The sequence below is a fragment of the Vicugna pacos genome, chromosome 18, assembly GCF_048564905.1.
Source record: "Vicugna pacos chromosome 18, VicPac4, whole genome shotgun sequence".
Classification (NCBI taxonomy): domain Eukaryota; kingdom Metazoa; phylum Chordata; class Mammalia; order Artiodactyla; family Camelidae; genus Vicugna; species Vicugna pacos.
Genome location: NC_133004.1, coordinates 39405391 through 39422648, shown reverse-complemented (window position 1 = coordinate 39422648; position 17258 = coordinate 39405391). Strand labels below are relative to the sequence as shown.

Genomic DNA, 17258 nt, shown 5'->3' with positions numbered 1-17258 from the left:
AGCGGAGGCGGTGGCCAGAGGCCCCGCCTCCCCGAGGCCCCGCCCCCTGCAGAGCTTCCCAATCAGGTCGCGCCAGCCAGCTGCCCCCGCGCGCAGGCAGCTAGGAGTCCAGCCAGCGCCCTCTGGCGGCAGCGTCCCCGGGGCCGACCGGAGCCTGGTGTGGGAGCCGCTTCAGGGGCTAGAGTGGTTTTGATCATCCCTGTTCTAGCTACCTAATGATTATTGTGCCTTACCGTTTAGTTTACAGACTCCTTTCTCTCCCTCCCTCTTTCTCTCTCGCCTACCCTCTCTCACACACACCCCCTCCCTTATCTGTGTTTAACCCCATTATACCAATGAGGTAAATTAAAGTCTGGAGAGGTCCCTGGGAAATGCAGCTAAACGGCAAAGACAATTAGAACTCAGGTTCCGGAATTGGCTACTGGCAAGGGCAGGTTTCAGTGCTTGGGTTAGAGAAACAGGGGTGGGAGAGAAAAGAGGGATTGTACCAAAGGCCCTGAAGGATTAGGGATATAATATAACAATAACAATAAAGGTCAGCACTTAAATTTCAGCACTTAAAGTCCGAAAAGCACCTTCACCAGAGAACAGCTGTGTAAAGTAGACAAGTGGAATTATTGTCTCCAGAAGGTGAGGTAACTTGCCCAAGGTCACAAGGGGGAAGTGGTTGGACTGGGACTGGAATCCCTATTTTCTGGGCCCTCATTTTCTTCTCTCGTCACTATTTCCCTCTAATATCCTGCCTACTGTTACATGTATGTAAATTTGACTCCTGAAAAATAAACAAATGTTTCACTCTCTGTGCTGGACATTCAGATCCATTCCCAGCCCTAGTCTGCCTCCTCTCAGTAATTCTGGCAGTGTCTGTGTTCCCAGGAACCTCAGGAAGAGAAACTGAGATTCTCTTCATCTTTTTTGTTTAGTACTAAAATATAACCGTACAATTTTCTGGATATAAATATAAAGCAATGGGACACATTTAAATGAGTGATGCGTATTTAAACTAATGCTCATGATGCAGCAGTGGGCATGGAAATTAAGGTTTTACTCAGCAGGAAGCAACATGTGACTCAGGAGTGTGCTGGAGCTGCTAAGAATAGCAAGTGGGAACCTGGGCTGCTGGAACTGAAGTCTGAGCCTCGCAAAGAGGAAGGGGATGGTGGTCCCACGTCCTCTGAGCCCATCAGGCCACTCTAGGAGTTCAAGGTCTATTTCTAGACACATGGTCTGAAAAAGGATGTAGAAAATTAGAGCTTGTCCAACAAAAAGTGACCAGGATTGGCAGGGAAAGGGGGGCTTCAAGTAATATCTGATGAGGGACAATTAAAGGGACCAGAGAAACCTTACTGGAGAGGCTTCGGGGTCCTGACCACTGGCTATAACTATGTGAAAAGCTTTCCTGGAGGAGAGGCAGTAGACTTACTGTGTGTTATTCCAGAGGGGAGAACTGAGGTCAAAAGGCAGAAATAATAGGACAGCATATTTGACTTAAGAATGAGTTTTTTGACAATTTGGCTCATCCATCCATGGCATGAGCTGCCTTCATCGGTAGTGAGCTCCCTGTGATCAGAAGTATACAAGCAGAGGCTATCTGGGGACTTGCTGAGAGTATTAAAGAGATTCAAGCATCAGGTTGGAGGTGGAGCTAGATGCTTTCAAAAATCTTTTTGGATCCTCAGATCTAAGACTCCATAAACAAACACAAATGCATATGGAGGGTTGATTTATTTACTACTTACCAGGGGCTTGGGCATTTGGTCTCCTGGCAGAATAAGAGTTGTGGTAACATCATGTATCCTACAGCCAAGGTCTGTGTAGTCTAACGCAGGGAGCAGCCAGCGGTCTCCTGTCTCTCTGGTTCTGCCTTCTTCTAATATTTTTCTGATTATGCCTCCAGAAAACCCCCAAGACCTTCTCTTAAGCTCAGGGGATGGAGGACTTGAGTAAGCAAAGCAGAGCCGTCTTCAGCAGGTGGCGTGGGGATGGGGACAACCCAGGACTGTGAATCTTTTTTGTCCTGCCTGCCTCCCCTTTGGTTTGCAGAGAGACTTCCTGGCCTCAAACGTGCTACCTGGAGGTGCCTTTGTTTACAGTTCCACCGAGCATCCTCCTACTTGGAGACTGTCTGGTGCTCCACATGCCAGACATGGAGGCTGGGGGACAGGTGACTTCTCAGGGAGCACATGTACCAGTGTGGACATTTCTAGATCAAACCCATGAACAAATTCTGTTGGCTCCACCCCCAACCCATTCTCCACCCAGCAGCCAAGTTTTTGGGGGGTCAGGGGTGAGGTTTGTTTGATTGTTTTTAAGTAAATGAGAAGGTGCTACGCTTATTACAATTTGTAAGAGCCTAGGTCCAAGATGGAATAATGGTCCATCGTGTATGTTACTTTATGTAGCAAAAGGGACCTTGCAGGTGTGGTTAAGTTAAAGATCTTGGGACAATTATCCTGGATTATCTAAGTGGGCCCAACGGAATCATGAGAGTCTTTTTAAGGAGACAGGAGGGTCAGAGAGAGAGAAGGTGACGTGATAACAGAAGCAGAAGGTGGAGCTCTGTGGTTTGAAAATGGAGGCGGGGCCAAGAACCAAGGAGTGAGGCAACTTCTAGAAGCTGGAAAAGGCAAGGAAACAGATTCTCCCCTTGAGCCTCCAAAAAGAACATAGCTCTGTGGACACCTTGATTTTAGCCCTGTAAAACCCATTTCAGACTTCCAACCTCCAGAACTGTGAGATTATTAATGTGTGGGGATATTTTTCCAAAAATTTTTTCATTATGGGAAAATACACACGTTTACCATCTTAACCATTTTAAAGTGTATAGTTTAGTGGTATTAAGTACATTCATAATGTTGGGTAACCATCACCACCATCCATCTCCATAACTCTTTTCATCTTGTAAAACTATACCTATTAAGTGGTAATTCTCCAGTTCCTGGCAGCCACTATGTGACTTTCTGTCGCTATGAATTTGACAATGCTAGGTACCCTGTATAAATGGAATCATACAGTATTTGTCCTTTTGTGACTGGCTTATATCACTGAGCATCATGTCCCCAAGTCTCATCCATGTTGTAGCCTGTGTCAGAATGTCCTTCCTTTTTAAAGGTTGTATAATATTCTATTGTATGGATGGACCACACTTTGTTTATCCATTCATCTCTTGATAGCCACTTGGGTTGCTTCTACCTTTTAGCTATTGTGAATAATGATGCCCTGTGAGACCTAACTTTCAATTCTCTTGGGCATATACCCAGAAGTAGAATTGCTGGATCATATGGTAATTCTATTTTTAATTTTTTTAAACATTTTTTATTGAGTTATAGTCAGTTTACAATGTTGTGTCAATTTCCAGTGAAGAGCACAATTTTTCAGTTATACATGAGCATATGTATATTCATTGTCACAGTCTTTTTCTCTGTGAGCTACCACAAGATCTTGTATATATTTCCCTGTGCTATACAGTATAATCTTCTTTATCTATTCTACATATGCCTGTCAGTATCTACAAATTTTGAACTCCCAGTCTGTCCCTTCCCAATCCCCTCCCCCTTGGCAACTATTTTTAATTTTTTTAGGAGCCTCCACAGTGTTTTCCACAGTGGCTGCACCATTTTACATTCCTGCCAGCAATGTACAAGGGCTTCAATTTCTCTGCATCCTTGTCAACATTTGTTATTTTCTGGATTTTGGATAGTGACCATCCTACAAGGTGTGAAGTGGAGATTTGTATTGTTTTAAGCCACTAAGTTTGTATTAATTTGTTATGGCAATGATAAGAAATGGATTAATTCCCTCAGTCACTCACTGCACTGGTCTCCTTTCTGTTTTTCAAACAAGCCAAGGTCTTTCTGACCTCTGGGCCTTTGTACATGTGTTTCCCTTGGCTTAAATGCTCTTCTCCTGGCTCTTAGTAGCCTGGCCTCCTCCTTAGCCGTCAGGTCTCCAGCTCAGATGCTGCTCCTCTGAAGAGCTTTCCAGGACCATCCCTCTCTCCTACTTCTTTCAGGGCACTTACTGCAGTCTCAGATTATCTCACCTATTCATGCCTTTACTTGTCTGATTGTCACATTACTGGACTATAAGCTCCCTCAGGGCAGGGACCTGCTGTATCCCCCAGCACCTAGAATAGAACCTGGCACACAGTCGGCGCTCAGAAATACTTGTTAGTGCCTCCTCTCCACAGTGTCTCTGGGGAAGGAAAGGCATGGAGGGTTTCAGGAGATGCTGATGGGAGATGCACAAGCACAGGATAGGGGGCAGGGTACAGCTCAGTGGTACAGTGTGTGCTTAGCATGCACAAGGTCCTGGGTTCAATCCCCAGTAACTCCATTAAATAAACAAGCAAACCTAATTACCTCTCCCACACACAAAAAGAAAATATTAAAAAACAAACAAACAAACAAACAAAAAACCAAGCACCAGGTGTCTCACTTTGCACAGCTGAGACAGCGCTGGGACCAATGCCAACCACTCATCTTGGTCGGGTCTGGGTGTTCCTGGATTACCCCCACCACCTGCATCCCCAGTGCACGTCTGCAGAAGGCACAGAATGACCGCCGGGCTCTGGAGGGCTAGGGGTAGAGTAGGGACTGACCCTCGTCCATCCCCAAGGGCGTTCCAGGGGCACAGGGGCGCAGGATATCAGGTCCTTCGGGTCCCTCTCGGGCCGGAGCCCACTGAGCAGCGTGCCTCCTTACTGGCCTGTATGTCTCTCTCTTTGCTCCTCACTCCCTGCGGGACGGCAGCGGTGCACAAGGACGTTGCTCACCAGTTCCCATCTCAAGCTTCCATAAGCCACTCTGGAGCCTCCAAGCCACGTCCTTACTGCCCCCTGGTGGACAGCCCTCTGCCGGGTTCCTCCAGTCTGTTGGAGAGGCCATGTCCCAAATCAGAATACTTCCCCCTGCTGGCTGTCCTGGGAAACGGCTCACATCTAGGCTTTAATTGGGGGATTGCTGAATAAGTAGCCCATGTAGGTCCGAAGCCCTGGATGGCAACCCTTCAAAATAATGTTACTTCCTCCTTCCGTGGCAGTCGTGTGCTGTGCCACCTCGCCCCAGCTCTCTTCCCACACTCATAGGATAGGACGCACAGCAGCAAGCTCACTGCCTAAACGTACACACCCCAGGGAAAGGAATGTCGATTCCCCTCACCCCTTCTGGCTGCCACCCCGGTGTCTACAGTGATCCTCTTGGCTTCAGTGTGGCCTGGGAAGTGAAGTTGACAGCAGCCAAACAGTGGAAGCCCTTGCAGGCTATGGTGAGAATGTGGATGTTTTCCAAGACAGTGGGAAATTTAGAGGGGTTAAGCCAGGAGTCGCATGACTCATTTATGGTTTAGCAAGTGGGGAAATAATGAGCACTCTCAAGTACTGCTGAGAGAATTGAACATTGGTTCAATTTCTGTAGAAGGAAATGTGGCCATGTCTTTCAAAATGGCGAATGCGTGTATCTTTGATCTAGCAATCCCACTTGCAGGATTTTAACCAACTGATATACTTGCATCAGTGGAAAATGTCTTATGTAAAAAGCTATTTATTGCAGTGTTGATTTCAATAGGAAATATTGAAACCCAGATGTCCATCATTGCAGGAATGATTAATTAATTATGGTACATCCCTCCAAAGGAATACTAAAACCCTTGATAGGATCGTATGCCAAAAGGAATGAACTTTCCTGTGTGTAAATTTAAAAATAAAATTTTAATATGAAGAGATTTCAAGTGTCTTGAGGGTAGATCCTATGTCTACATCAAATTTATAACTCCTGGAGAGTCTAGTACATTGCTTTAGCTTTGTGGTTGTGTATTAAAGTAAATGATAATTAAGTCAAAGTTACTGTCTCTGGGCAAGCATCAGCACTTTAGGGCAATTACTCTTTCATTTCCGTGGCTCAGTGCTGACAAGCGGTTCCTATTTCTCAGTGATTGACAAACCCTGAATCTGCACGTTGACCTGGAAAGTCACTTTCCAAGGTGCTGCCAACTGCCAACCCCGGGTCAACGTGGCCTATGCCTTCCAGATAAACAAACCCTTCACACTTATCTACTGTCTGACACAACTTCCTCCATCCCCTCCCCAGAGTTTCTACACGTGTCCTCACACAGACCCACGATGGATTGTGACATGGGCAAGGAAGGCCTGATGTTTCACTGGGTCAAGCTGCTGAGGCTTGTAGGTCTATCTTTCTTACCAAGGCCCTGGAGTAACAGCATGGCAGACACACTCAAAATGGGAAACTTGAGGGGAACTGGATAAGGTGACGATTTGTAACAGGGCAGGCGAGGCAGGCTGGTGCAGTACCCCAGGGCTGGGAGTGACCAAGAGCCACTGCACCTCCGGGGCCTGAGGGGCCAGAGCAGGGCATCATTCCTGGGCCTGATGAGGGCAGCTGTACCTGTAGAGGGATGAGCCGACTTCCTGGTGCCCCATCGGCCAACCCCTGAAACCAGAGGGCCAGGAAGTCTCCTACTGTGGTTCCTAAAGGTCAGCCTACTCCATGGAGAAGGATGGAGAAGGGTGGAGTGTGTTTCTTGGGGGTGGAAAATACCCTGCCCACCCTGCTGTAGCCTCCACTGCTAAAGTTACACACGAGTTCAGAGTCACATCTCCTTCACCAGAGCTTATTCCCTGGAGTTTGTGCTGGGGGTCGGGAGGTGGGGGGTGGGGACAGGGTGGAAAAACATGCATCAGCTTTTGAATCAGAATACCTCAACTTAAGGGGATGGTGAGATTTACTTCCCAAATCTGTGAAGAGGAACAAACAAGTCAGTATTTGTGGAAGTGTTTTATAAAGTGCTGTATGAAAATAATTTACTGTAATCACTCCCCACCCCCGTCCCTCCCTAGGGTCACCGGCCAACCCAGAATGCATTCCTGAGGACTTATATCTTGCCCTGGATACGCACAGTAAATTCCCACTGTGCTATCCTCATTTTGGCCTCTGTCACCTCCAGGAGCTTGGGACACAGGGAGGACACAGACATTGGAGCCAAATAGATGTGGGGTTGAATCCTGGTTTTGCCACTCATTAGCTGAGGGCCTGGCTTAATCCTCTTAACTTTAATGTTCTCAGCTGTAAAATAGACCCCCCAAAAAAGCTTTCCTCCAAACATTACACGTAATATATGTGAGACACCTGACAAAGCACGCGGCCAGTAAATTGTTGCTATTATTCCTGAGTTTCCACTGGTGCCAGATCAATCTCCCCCGGCAACACGGCTCAAAACGCACCTGCGACTCCTCCCCACCGCAGGTGAAGTATCAGCTCCTCACTGTTGAGAATTATGGTCCCAAAGGAGAAATACTAGCGAGAGCCTGTGGTTCAGGAGATGGCAAAGGCACCCACTGGCTGGAGGAATAAAAAGACACAAACGAGTAGGCTGGGAGAGATGACAGAGGTCCACCTGCTCTTTCCGGGAGATTCAGACCTTGGAGAAAGAAGCGAAATAATGAGAAAAGGAAGCAGAAGGATGGATGGCCTGGTTTGCATTCTTTTGGCAACAAGGGTGAGGAAGGCCAAGAACGCAGAAGGAAGTGGCGGGTGGGTGGGTGGGTGTAAGAACCCAAGGGAAAGCCCTTCCTGTCGCCCTGGCAACAGACTCCGTCCCCACTCCTAGGAATGCTTGAGGAGCGAAAATTCCTGTAGACATGGCAAGAGGAATCGGCAGGGACCAGATTCACACGTCTTGGGGCATATTTGTGATGATTTTGAGAAGGCTTTGTGCCTCTCTGACCGGCCCCTGGGCTGCCGCTGCCGCTGCCAGCGGTACGTCCTTGAATTGCACGTCGGTGATGTGTTGCCTCCGCTGTCTGTCCGCTTTGCTGCCTGGAAAGGAATCACAGCCTGGTGAAAGGCGAAGACCCCTCTTCAGGGGCCCCACGTGGGTCAGCCTGGGACTGGCTGGGATCCTATCATCAGCCAGGCAGCCATCCCCTGGGGACTGCGGAGTGAGACACGTGCTCTGAGACATTCAAGCTCCCTCATGGGTAGACAGGCAGCTGGAGGCAGGGGGAGGAAACTTGCCTGGGAATCAGAAGACCAGAGCTTCCATCCTCAGTGCTGCCTTTTATGGTCTGGCTTTCAGACACCATTTCAGCCCCTCTGGGACTGTGAAATAGGCCTAATCAGTCCCGATAAGGCTGTTTTTATTCAGAGTCAACCAATTTTTACTGATTCTATGGTTTCTTAAATGGCCGTTTCGGGGAGTGGACTGAGGGAAATGGCCACAACTATACGTGCTCATTAAACACAAAGAAAAGGTTTATATGAAATCAACAGATACCACTTTGGATACATGAAGACACACAGAAAATATTCCTCAAATCTTAACCTTTCTACCCAAATGGCAATTCCCTCTCTATGAAGCACAGCCCAGCCTCTCTTAGGTACAAATCGACCCCTCCCTCCCCTGGAGCTGGGTGACATTGAACTACCCACCTGGGACTTGAGCAAGTTACTGGTCTTCACCGACCTGTTTCCTCATCTGAAAGATGTCTATGTCTTAAGTGTTTCTTCTTGACTCCTGAGGTTTTCGTCCATGTGAAGGGAGTTTATTAGCATTATACTCTTGGCCTTCCTCTGTCCGCTTACTCTGTTCCAGGGAAGTTGGAATAACCTACCTGCCTGGAAGGTTTGGAAGGAGAAACCAGGGGTCTCCCCCTCCCCCCCTTCCCCTTTGCTTAAGAGCAGGTTCCTGCCTTTGGTGTATGCTTTCAGCTCTTCCAGAAGCAGGTTATCCCCACAGGCCTGCCTCATCCAGCAAAGCAGTGACTGGGCAGTAAGGTTTTTAATTCTGGGCTTTTATATCAGTGAACCCATTTCGGCTGTTATACCAAGCTGCCATCCTCCCATCTGGGCTATATGAGCAATAACAGAGTCATTTTGATTGTCTTATGTTGTAGTTCGGAATTCAGGTGAGAAAGAAGGTTCTGTTCATTGGCGCTGGCATGGACTGTATTACTGTTCCAGATTTTCACTGTTCTTCCCTGTGAGATTATTACCCCCACACCCCTAAAGTCAGACACGACCATTTATTGAATATGGCTGATGAACCATGTGAGTAGAAGTGTTCCACCGTTGCTCTTTGTCCCCTTCCTCTGTCATGAGCCTGGTTTGTTTAGGTATGAGCTGCTCTTCCAGCCTGGGACATGTGAGCATAGCTGGGGCTCACCACAGAATAACATGTAAAGTGAGCAAGAAATAGCTTTTTTTTTTTTGTAAGCTGAGATTTGTGAATGGTTATTGTAACATTATAGTGAATACTGACCTATAGAAAAATTGATACCTGGAAGTACGGAAGTCTAAAATAAGTGACCTTGGCTTTGGGCTCATTGGAGATTGGGAGAAAAATTGCTGCCCATGTTGCACAAGGGCAAAACTGTTGTCCAAACTATCACTTGAACTAATGGGGAAGAAAGATAATTTAGCTAATGAATTTTTGGTTTTGGGTAAAGAAATGAGAAAACAGAATTTTGGTAGCATGAGTTGGTTTCTCTTGGTTGCATTTGACAAATATTCACGAAGCCAACTAAAAATTTTTTTTGATGGAGGTACTGGGGATTGAACCCAGGACCTCATGCATGCTAAGCATGCGCTCTACTACTGAGCTGTACCCAGCCCCTGCCAACTAAATTTTTGAGAAAGTTGTAGCATCAAAAGAACCGTTAATCTGAACTGAAAGAAAGAGTGACTATTTCAATCCTTGAAATAATCCTTGGACCCTCCAACGTTCTACAGGCAGCAAGCAAGCTAAGACCACTGCTCAGTCTCCATGGAGAACTTATGGCCCAGTGTCTACTTTGGACATGGTCACTGAGTGCAATGATGTAGATAGAGACTCTCAAAGAGTGAATCCAAGAGTCACAGGGAATGACGGGCTAGGGAGATCCTTCCAGAGACGGAACCAAGACCCAATCTTGGAATTTTCTCCAATCCCAAGTAGGCAGGCTCCCATCTTTCCCCTGTCTGAGTGGGAGTGTTTATTCTGGTTAACCATTCCTGTTCCATCATTGTATGTTGGTAAATACTGAGGTGGGGGGAAGTCTGGAAGTCAGGGAATTTCTCCCCAATCCCAGGTAAGGAACTTTTGCCAGGGGGACTTTAGAACTGCTCAGTAAAATATTATTTAATTATAAAATTAAGAATCATTTCCTTTAGAGCAAATAGTCTCCCATTCGTATGGCCTGGTGGTGACAAGAAGCTCATATTCCTTAGTGATACCTTCACTGACGTGAACACATGTTGACTTGGATCCCTTGCTGAGATGCTGCCAACTGCCAGCTGAGGTCAACATGTGCTACACCTTCCAGAGAAATAATCTCTAAGTCTGAATGTATCCCAACCAAAACTTCTTCTACACATTCTGACCCATCTGCCATCTTCCCAGCTGCAGCTGAATTTCTCAACACACACACACACACACACACACACGCACGCGCCTATCTCAGTCCCTTGACAACTCCCCAGACCAAAGTGTTCCCTTCTTGCTGGAGGTCAGTTCTGCAGTAAACCTCAAATCTGCTGACAGCCTAAATTTAGATTGATCTCATTCTTGCTAAAGAGTTAGGAATTTTTCTTCACAGATAGAACCCATCTTGATTTCATAAGAAGTCCCTGCGTCCTACTCTGAGTCACAGGCAGAAGCACCAGCCTATTCAAAGGCTGCCTTCTGTGTGAAAGGATCAGGGGAAAGTATCCAATCCCTTGGCCAATGGTGAGCAGATCCTGTTCTTTGGAATCATGTGAAATTAGACTCTTCCATTCCAAATGGTGGCCATTTTGGGGCTTTACAGTTGGCAGTTCTGACCCCCTGATTTTCCTCTTCTTCAGGTTAAATATCCTCATGTTTTTCATGTATCTTCTTAAGAAAGAAAGGGACAAATGTTTTATAAAGTGTGTAGTGCCATGGGCATTTAAGTTATTATGTTGCACAGATTCAAATTAAAACTTCAATCTCCATCTTGGTCACTCTCCTCTAAACACAAACCACTTTGTTGATAACTTTCACACAGAAAATTACCCAAAATCTCAGCAAGGCTTCACATGCAAAATTATTCACCACAATGTTATTTATAATGGCAAAGAAAATCCAAAAATTAACTCCAGTGTTAGTAAGATGGTTGTGTGTCTACACAGCAGTGTTATATAACTGCATGCAATATTATGCTGCAGTTTAAGACTGTGTTTATTAACCCAAGAAAAGTGAAAATATGTCCACATAAAAACTTGTTCCAGGGTGTCGATAGCAGCATTATTCATAAGAGCCAAAAGGTGGAGACACATAAATGTCAACTGATGAACGGATAAACAAACGTAGGATATCCATGTGTAGAGCATTATTCAGCCATAAAAAGGAACAAAGTACTGATACATGCTACAACATTAATGAACCTTGAAAAGTTATGCTAAGGGAAAGAAACCAGTCACTAAAGGCCACCTATTCACCTATTATATGATTCCATTTTTATGAAATGTCCAGAATAGGTAAATTCCATGTTTGATATTTTCACCATAAGCTCTTTGCCACAAGCATTTTTTGCCACAAAACTAATTGGCCATAAGGCAATTTTGCTGTAAAAGACAAAATTACAAAAAATAAAGAGAGATTATTAAAAAGGACACACTGAAACATGAAAACTGAATAACAAAATTAAAAAGATTTTATTGCAAAATAAAAAATATGCAAATAGATTGAACATGTGTATAGATTTGTGGCGATACTGCAGAAAGAACTGATTTGATTTTGTAGGCTGTACTAAAGCACTTGTCTTCGACATCTTTCGTTCATAGGATCATACATTTTTCTGCTTGTTGATTCGTCTCCTCATCATCCTTTTTTCTTTTTTGCTAAAATTTCTTCTTTCAAGAGAGGTGTCAGTTTCCAAAAGCTAGGATGCATATTTGTAACTGAGCTCTGTATTGTGCTGGGAAAGCTTTTACACTTGATGGATTGTATCGTTGATAGATGTTCCAAACTTCTATGGGAAATGGGAGTTCAACTCTGTGGACCCTCAGCCTCTTTCTCCTTCAATGTAGTGTGTTTTGAAATAAGAAACCAGCTCTTGGGGCAAATCATCACCATCTGTCAGCTCGATAAAACCATCAGTTATGTCACTAACTGGAAGAAATACTAACGCATTTCAACCAGTTGAAACCAAACTATCTAACCAAAGTGTCCACCAGTTATTTTATCTTTCACAGCAAAAATGCCTTATGGCCAATTAGTTCTGTGGTGAAATTGTGGCAAAAACTTTTGTGGCAAAGATAGCTACGGCAAAGACACTTGGAGATGAAAGTACCCATGACTGTTTTGAAGGTTAGATAGAATTCTTACTGTCTTGCTTGTGGTGATCCTTGTCAGTGGTAGCTTCTTATTACTTGGCAGGGAGATTATCTTTCTGCTTTGAGCCCAAGCTGCAAACACCTGAATACGACTCTTTGGGCCAAAATGTGGGCACTGTGACACAAAACTGGGGGGCAAAAGGGGCAGGGAGGGCTAGCCTGGGAAAATAAAACTACTTTCTGATCAGATAAGGCTTCCCAAAGCTAAGACAACACAACTAGTGTCTGTTGAATGCCTACTTTGTTCTACAGGGTTCTTCTGTGTATTGGGTCCAGTGGTCAGCAAGAGGCCTGGAGCTGGTGAAAAACCAGACTCCACAGAGGGTTAACAGCAGAGCTGAAACTAGAATTCAATTCTCATCATCCTGATTCAGTATTAAGGAAGTGCCTTTTATCGCCGTGGATGGGAGTTGTATTTCCCCTGCAAGGAGTAGAAATTTCACTTTAAGTCATCCTGGAAAGAGGCCAGTCCTTGGACAATAAATGAGGTCTGAGGAGGCATAGCTCTAGACTGAAGGAAAGCGAAAAGAAAGTCTTATCTCTTTCCTGATTTCAGGCCCACTGAACCTGGGCTCCAAGGCACAGGCAGTGGGGTGGTTCATTTTATTGACAACTTGGCTAGGCTAAGATGCCCAGATGTTGGCTGAACACCAGTCTAGATGATGCTGTGAAGTTATTTTAGTCATGATTAACATTTAAGTCAGTAGACATTGAATAAAGCAGATCACTCATTATAATTGGTTGAGCCTTGTTCTAGCAGTTGAAGGCCTTAAGAGCAAAGCCTGATGGTTCCTATAAAAGGAATTCACCTGCAGACTGTCACAGAGAAACCCTGAGCTTCCAGTCTGCTGCCCTGTGGAATCTGGACTCAATGCTGTGACCTCAGTCAGAATTTCCAGCCTACCACCTTGCCCTATAGATTTTGGACTTGCCAGCAACCACAGTCACATGAGTTAATTCCTTAAAATAAAAAAAAAAAAAGCCTAGCTCTACTTCTGCGTCTATAACTCTAGCTAAATACCCCATTAGCTCTGTTTCTCTGAGAACCCCGACCCAAGCAGTTTCTCCAGAAACCGACTCCTACTGTGAGGGCTGAGGCTGGGTGTTGGGCAAGGACAGCGCTGGAAGGGACCCTGGGGGCAGACCGGCACCCGTGGCCGCTGGCTGCAGCTCAGCTGGGAGGTCTGGATCGGGGTCAGCAGCTGATGCCTTGTGAGCCAATTCTGCTTCAGCCCGTGGTGTGCAGCCTGTGGAGTTAAGACTGGGTTTTGTATGTTTAAAGGGCGGTCAAAACAAACAAACAAACGAAAAGAAAACACGACAAAGACTGTATGTGGCCCACAGTGCCTAAAATATTTATTATTTGGCCCTTTACAAAACCAATTTTGCTGAACCTGCTACGGATTGTTGCCCATTCACATCCAGTATACTCTCGTCTGATGTTATAGCCTGATCTCGGCTGCTCTGCAGGGAATCAAAGGATGTCTGGTGTTGAAGGAAAATTAGTGTCTTCTCTCGGAGTCAGAAAGGTTGGGGCAGAGGAGATCACCATCAGAAAAGGTGTGTGCCCAGGGCATGAGCATCTCACAAGAGACAGATGTGGTCAGAGAGCCAGAGGGGAGGAAACTGGGAAATCCACGTTGAGTCCATGAGAAGCAGCCCCTTAGGGAACACACAGAAATTACAGATGGGTAATATGAGGGAACCCAGGTCCCAGTGTCGGTAAAGCGGGCTCTAAGTACATCTCATTTTGGGGGTTTAATGAAAATGATGAGACTCTATTTAGGAAGATCTGAACTTACCATTTTTGTGGATGGACAATCAGAATTATTCAACATGGAAACCAAGTTGGTAAAGTGAGGTGGTGAAGGGCATAGTGTCTTGGCCAGTCTCTTGTCACACAGATTCTGCTGAAGCGATGGGACAATAACTCTGCTCCAGGAGTGAGGACACCTTTTTAATGGTGGGATCCTCTTGTTCATTACAGAAATATGCCTCAAAAGCCAGAATATAAAAAGACCATGAAGAAAAGCTTCTTCTGAAAAAGTCTAAAATAAAAGTTATTTTCCCCCAACTTGAATATATAAACATAGAGGGAGGCAAAAGTCTATTTATAATACTATGTTTATAATATTTATAAAATGTTATTTATTAATTTAGGTATATGCTCATTTTAAAATATATCATACAGCAATTTATTAATCTACAAATACTGGATTTTCCACTCTGATTTCATGAAACCATTTTTTTTCAAATCTTCCCCTGAATGTTTGACACCAGTGTCTTTATCATTACTGGAACCTTCCTCTTAAAAACACAGACATGCACACACACACACACACACACCCCTTTTTACTACAGAACATTTTAAGCATAGAGAATAGGATAGTGAAACCCCAAGTACCCATCACTAGTTTCAATAATTGTCAATGCCTGGCCAATCTTACTTCTTTTATGTCCACCTGGTTAATCTCTATCCCCCCAGATTGATAAAATTGCTCAATACAGAAATACAGAAAGTCATTCCCAAGGATAATGCAATGTGTATTTCATCACATGTTTTTTTTCCCTCTTTTAAAAATTGAGGTAAAAAAACACATAAGATTAACCATTTCAAAGTGTATACAATTCAGTGGCATTAAGTATATTCACAATGCCATGCAAACCACCATCTCTGTCTAGTTTCAAAACATTTTCATCAGCCCCAAAGGAAACCATACACCCATTAAACAGTCACTCCCTCCCCTCAGCTCCTGGCAACCACTAATCTGCTGTCTGTCTCTTTGGATTTACTATCCTGGATATTTCATACAACGTGTGACCTTTTGTGTCTGGCTTCTTTCACTTCGGTTTATGTCTCTAATAAAGAAGACTTTGGGGGAGGATAATGTAATTATAAGGACATCCTTCATTATAATATAATCATAATGACCATTATGACATCCTTCAAAATCAGTAATTTTTTAGTGTCACCAAATACCTAGTCTGTGTTCAGTTTCTCCAATTATCTCAAAAATATCTCTTTACCGTTGGTTTGTCCCTGGTTTCTTAAGTGAAATAGTATTTAGAGATCACAATCTGTGTCTCTTCTCGTCCTGTGAGGACCGCAGCCGTATTGGCCTAAGGGCTTGTGCTACTCCACGATGACCTCATCTTAGTTATTACATCTACACTGAGCTCTGAAAATCTCACATTCTGAGGTACTGGGGTTAGAACTCATTGCTACCAGAGTGGCTATGCTTCCAGGCCTTTTCCGTGGACAGAGCTAGGAAATATGAATTTCTTTTTCTTTTTTCTTTAACAAAGAATAACATCTTTACTGGTAGAGCAGTTTGTTCCGTGGTATCCCTTGGGCCCGATACATGTTTCAGAAAATAATACAAACAGCTATGATTATTACTGTTATCAGCTTCATAAATTACATGTTACATATTTTCTTTTGAATGCATCCAAAACTTGGGGGTTTCCTCCCTATCTCAGTAAATGGTACAACACTCTTCCATTGGCTCCAGTCAAAACTTCTTAGACTCTGTTTTTAAACATTAAAGATTTTTAAAAGGTAAAACAATTTTTAAACCATCACAAAGATTTTTTTAAATTTACATTTTGGTGCAAGGGAGAGTGTGAGGAATCAAAATTCCACAATTACAAGTTTGTGAGTCTTATCCAGATGGCCAACATACAGAAAATTGGAAAGGTGCCCAGTGAGCACCCAAAGCACCTAGATTACATATTTTTAAACATTTTACTATATTTGTCTCATCACACAATTCTCCATCTATCCATACTTCTATTTATCTGTCCATCCATCTTATTTTTTGATGGATTTCGAGTAAGTCTCAGACATCTATGCTCTTTACCACTAAACACTGCAGCATGTATTCCATGAATTTTTTAATGGTTTTTGCAGATCTTTGGTCAAATTTATCCTGACAATTTTATTTGGACACTACTGGAGCAATTGAATTGTTAATTTCAAATTAGTCTTTGCTAGTATTTCGAAAATACATTGATTTTGGTATATTGACCTCATATCCTCTGATTCTCCTAAAATCATTTATTAGTTCCAGTAGTTATTTTATAGATGCTTGGGATTCTCTATGTAATCATATCATATATGAATAGAGAAGATCTTAGTTATTTATTTCTGATCTGTTTGCTTTTTAATTTACTTCTCTTGCCCTATTGCACGGGCTCTGGCCTCTAGGACAATGTTGAGTAGAAGTGAAGAGAACGAAATCTTTGTCTCATTCCTAATTTTAGGCAGAAAAGCACTGAGTCTTTCACCATAAGATGATGTTGGCTGTAGGCTTTTTGTAAATGTCTTTTATTGGATTGAGGACGTTCTGTTCCTAATTAGCTAAGAGTTTTTATTATGTTTATTCAGTAGAATTTTGTCAACTGTGTTTTTCTATCTATGGAGCTGATCATTTTTCTTCTTGTTTTCTGTTTATGTGGTGAATTGCACTGGTTAATTTTCAAGTATTAAACCTTGAATTCCATTTGATGCATTTATATACAACCGGATTCAATTCACTAATCTTTTATTAAGCATTTTTACATCCACATTCACGAAGAATGTCAATCTAAAACTTTGTTTCTTTGTTGAATTTTATCAGAGTACCAAGGGTTATGCTGGCCTCATGAAATGAATTGGGAACTATTCTTTCCTCTTTTATTTTCTTAAAGAGTTCATGTAATTCTGGTGTTTTTTCTTCCTTATATTAGATTTTCTGGCACATGCTTGTGTCTATTTTGGCAAGTTTTGTTTCTCAAGAAATTTGTTCACTTCATCGAAGCTGTTGAATTTTTTGTCAGAATTGCTCATAATATTCCCTTATTTTTTAATAACAGCTTTATTGAGATATAGTTCCATACCATGAATTCACCTATTAAAATGTGTAATTCAAT

The 17258-nt window shown here is 43.6% G+C and overlaps 1 protein-coding gene and 2 long non-coding RNA genes across 3 annotated transcripts in view; 1 reads left to right on the top strand and 2 right to left on the bottom strand.

Annotated features, from left to right (window-relative positions):
* Nucleotides 1-7104: 7104 nt before the first annotated feature.
* Nucleotides 7105-8842, bottom strand: LOC140686971 (uncharacterized). Its single transcript, XR_012060981.1, has 3 exons — nucleotides 8705-8842; nucleotides 8445-8598; nucleotides 7105-7832 (listed from the first exon to the last, which is right to left on the bottom strand). It is a non-coding gene; the product is annotated as an uncharacterized lncRNA (long non-coding RNA).
* A 203-nt stretch (nucleotides 8843-9045) lies between these two features.
* CCL24 (C-C motif chemokine ligand 24) overlaps nucleotides 9046-17258 on the top strand; it is a 28215-nt gene continuing 20002 nt past the window's right edge. Inside the window, exon 1 of the mRNA XM_072942107.1 lies at nucleotides 9046-9062. The gene's annotated coding sequence lies outside the window, so the exon portion shown is untranslated. The remainder of the gene's footprint in view (nucleotides 9063-17258) is intronic.
* On the bottom strand, nucleotides 13680-14375 carry LOC140686970 (uncharacterized). The gene is made up of 2 exons (XR_012060980.1): nucleotides 14150-14375; nucleotides 13680-14009 (listed from the first exon to the last, which is right to left on the bottom strand). It is a non-coding gene; the product is annotated as an uncharacterized lncRNA (long non-coding RNA).